The sequence below is a fragment of the Dermacentor silvarum genome, chromosome 5 (genome assembly GCF_013339745.2).
Source record: "Dermacentor silvarum isolate Dsil-2018 chromosome 5, BIME_Dsil_1.4, whole genome shotgun sequence".
NCBI classification, from domain to species: Eukaryota; Metazoa; Arthropoda; class Arachnida; order Ixodida; family Ixodidae; genus Dermacentor; species Dermacentor silvarum.
In genome coordinates, this window is record NC_051158.1 from 83,464,068 (window position 1) to 83,467,707 (window position 3,640).

General features: G+C 43.0%; 1 long non-coding RNA gene across 1 annotated transcript; it reads left to right on the forward strand.

The window, feature by feature from the left end:
* The first annotated feature begins 1,835 nt into the window (after positions 1-1,835).
* Positions 1,836-3,181, forward strand: LOC125945876 (uncharacterized). The gene is made up of 2 exons (XR_007467177.1): positions 1,836-2,041; positions 3,048-3,181. It is a non-coding gene; the product is annotated as an uncharacterized LOC125945876 (long non-coding RNA).
* The last annotated feature ends 459 nt before the right edge of the window (positions 3,182-3,640 follow it).

Genomic DNA, 3,640 nt, shown 5'->3' on the forward strand with positions numbered 1-3,640 from the left:
GAAGTGGCATATCTGTAAGGGCAACACGAAGCGCACAAAATGTGATTAAACACTATAGCAGGAAAATAGAAACTTCTAGAGAAATAGCCACAGCTCTATCAAGAATCGTTACACACCCTTCAGATCCAAAACAAATTTATTTTTTTCACTTACTGCTCTTCAAACTTTGTCACATTACTGGTTGGTCGACTTTTACATTGATGTGAAAATTATAATAAATTGTGTTCCATTGACATAACTTGCTAAGTTGTATAAATGCATGCACATTTATGTGCACTACCACATGCACAACCATGAACAAGGTAGCGTAGTGAGAAGATGAAACAAATAAAGTTCAGAGTTGTTGCACTTTGCAAACATTACAAACAAACGCCTTCACAAACATTTACAGAGTTCATTAAATCTGTTACTTGCACATACTCTTTCATGCACATACTCTACATAATCAATCACTTCAACCTGGTGACCACGTATTTTGCACGGTAAACGTGCTCACAAACACTGAATAATTATGATAAAGAAGCTATAGCTTCCAGCTTCATGCACCAGTGGTAAACATGCAGCAATCCACGGTAGTACTACAGCTTAGTGTTCCAAATGTGCACACATAAGACCAAGGCCAATAGGCGGAAAGTTTTCATTTTCCCGGGGGGGGGGGGGCGACCAGCTTGCCTAAGCGGTCATATATGTATATATATATATATATATATATATATATATATATATATATATATATATATAGTTCAATTTCATAACCTGAGTCCCCTCGTACCACAAAGGTACTCGCGTCTCTCGGATGGGCCATGCGAAAAGCCGACATGTTAGGGAGATATGTGTGTTCTGTGCCTATAAGTCGCACAACTACACATAAATGAAAACAGCCATTTAACAATTTGTGAAAGTTTTAATATACAAAGACACAGTCAAGAAATAATTTCCTGACTAAAGGTCAGTTGAAAAGATAAGACATAACATATATAAAACATACACAATATATAACAATTTCTGTACACAACTTATGACAACAATTATTAGCATAAAACAACGTGACTCCATGACGCAATACTTTATGTACTTGTCAAAGCACGCCTTATGCCACTGGTTTCATTTATTTCCCGGCGGCGGAATAAATCATTACAGAGTAATAAATTATCAGGCGCAGAAATACACAGTCACATTAACAAATAAATTAATAAGACACAACGATACCTCAACAGTGGGAAAGGGCACGAGAGGAAGTAGTAAGAGCGTGGATTGCGTTTTTGAGCAGCCAATGCAGCATATGACAAATAAATATTAATAAGGAAAAAGCACAGCATAGACTGGGAAGCTTTAGAAATAGCGCAACGAAGCGGCACTCCGTTTTCGTTCCTGGAAATAACTTTTTGCTTTGTTTTTTTAGCCAAATGGTTAGCTTTAACTTGTGAGTTGGCAACTTCCTCTTTCCTATTAAAGACATCATTTCGTTGTCTGATGGGATGGTTTCACCTTGAGGGAAAATGTGTTCATTCGGGCACTTGTTCTAGCAATGAAGTCGTCGGCAATTTTATTTAAATTGATTTTGCGGGAGAGTTCCATAGAGAAAGAAATTCAACAAGAGGGGACACTCGGCAAAAACTGGCAACAGGAAACACGTCACCCTACGTCACGCTATACTTTTGACACCGAACGTTAGCTGCCGCGAGCATCGAAAAAAAAGAAAGTGAACTTAAGGTAATAGGCATTTATTTATTTTTTTAATTCTTTGCCGCGAAAACTAAAACGTTTTGTGTATAAATGAACTTAAGCTTTGCGACTTATTTTCCTTGCCTTACCTAACCACAGGCCAATGACGCGCCAGATACATGCGTCATCCGCCAGACACTCCCCCGAAGCCAGCGAGGATGGCTGCGCGCGCGTTTGAGCGCTCGCGCGCGGCGACCCGTCTGTCTCCTTCTTTTTTTCTTTTTTAAATGTAACCTGGTTTATTGGGCTCTCGGCGTATTCTTGCGTTCCTTCTGCACTGGGACAAGACACCACTGCACTATTGGACTACGGCAAGGTGAGAAATCTTGTTTCACAGTCTACGACGCAATTAGGCTTACGGCACGGGACCGAGACTAAGACGCAGTTAGCGAAAAACAGCTCGGCCATCCTGGCGCAGTTAATTTGAGTTAATGAATCGTGCTGAGACATGTTTCCGACGCTTCCTATGGGACTATTGTAACTTATTTCGGTTTTTGAGCCACACTGGCCGCACATGGCGCCGTGTCGCAGTTAGCGAGAACTCAGCCGTGGTGTGTAGTCTAGTGCATCTTGCTAGGAGAAGTTTGTGCCGCTTTCTCTGACGCCAGACATTACTGAAAAGTAATTTCGTTACTTTCTGGGGTACTTTCGAGGCACGCTGGCCGCACAGCGCGCTGTGACGCAGTTAGCGATAAGCAGCTCGGCCGTGGTGATAAAGTTTGGCGTGTAATGAATCTTAGAGGGACAAGTCTGTGACGTTTTTTGTGGCTCCGCAACAACATATACCTTCTTTCGGTACTCACGCCTCTTGAAAACGCGATGGGCGATTGCCAAGAGTGATAACATGGGGTGTTCTGCTGGCGCCGGCAAAACGCGCGAGCGACGAACATATCAGAAACTTGTAATTCGAAAATTACGTCTTCTAAAGGACTGAAAAAAGGCATTGCACCCACGCATTTGTCTTAAGTGCCTGTTGCGTCCGTCTCTATGTATGTAGCGTAACGTCGCGTCGCCCGAGGCCAAGTTTTGGAAACGCGAAGTCGCTCGTGTGTTTGTGCTGCCTAAGTGCAGGAAATAATGCCCGGAAATTGGGGAACGCTTGGAAATCAGATTTTTTCATATATGTTTGGGATGAGTCGGGTATTTTCTACGCCATGTATGTAAAAGCGAATTGCTTTTGTTTGTAATGCCGCCCATTCACCGCTTTCGCACGTTTCGCCTCGCATTATTCCGATGTCTAAATACCAAAATGACTCATGCTTGTAACATGCTGTTACGTGCTTGCAAATGTAACATGCTTGTAATTTACTTTTTTTTTTCAGCTGGTACCGTCAGGTGGAGCTTCATACAGGAACTACTGCCTTACCTGCTGGTGTCACAACGTTGGATGAACGCACAAAAAGCGCGGAACGAGCTTTTATATAGAGCAAAATAAATATTTCCTCATTGCACAAAAGGTCTTGCGTCTACTTTGTGAAATTGCACGTGGCACAGATTCGATGGGACTTTGAGATCGTTCGCAATCATTTTTACTAAATAATAAACCGATTCTGCACGAAGAGCAAAAAAAAAAAGGCAAAAAAAAAGGGGGGGGGGGGGGGGTGCGCAGCCGGCGTGCTAGCTTGCGTTCAAAATACGCGCGCCCAAAACCGAAAATGATGCAAGTGATCGACACCGACCGCTTGGCACGCTGCAGTCAATTCGGCCGCTGGGCCCTATGGGAGTGTCCCCTCTTGTTGAATTCCTTTCTCTATGAGAGTTCTTTGTGAGTGTGCAAAATGGCCAGATGGTTCAAACGGGCTTGTCAAGTCGTCGACCGCAGGTACGTTTTCAGTCGCCGAAGACAAGAAAAAGACCTCTCGGATGTGCTTGACGAGACTGGTATGGTCAACGCAATTTTTGTTAGCTTAGCCAT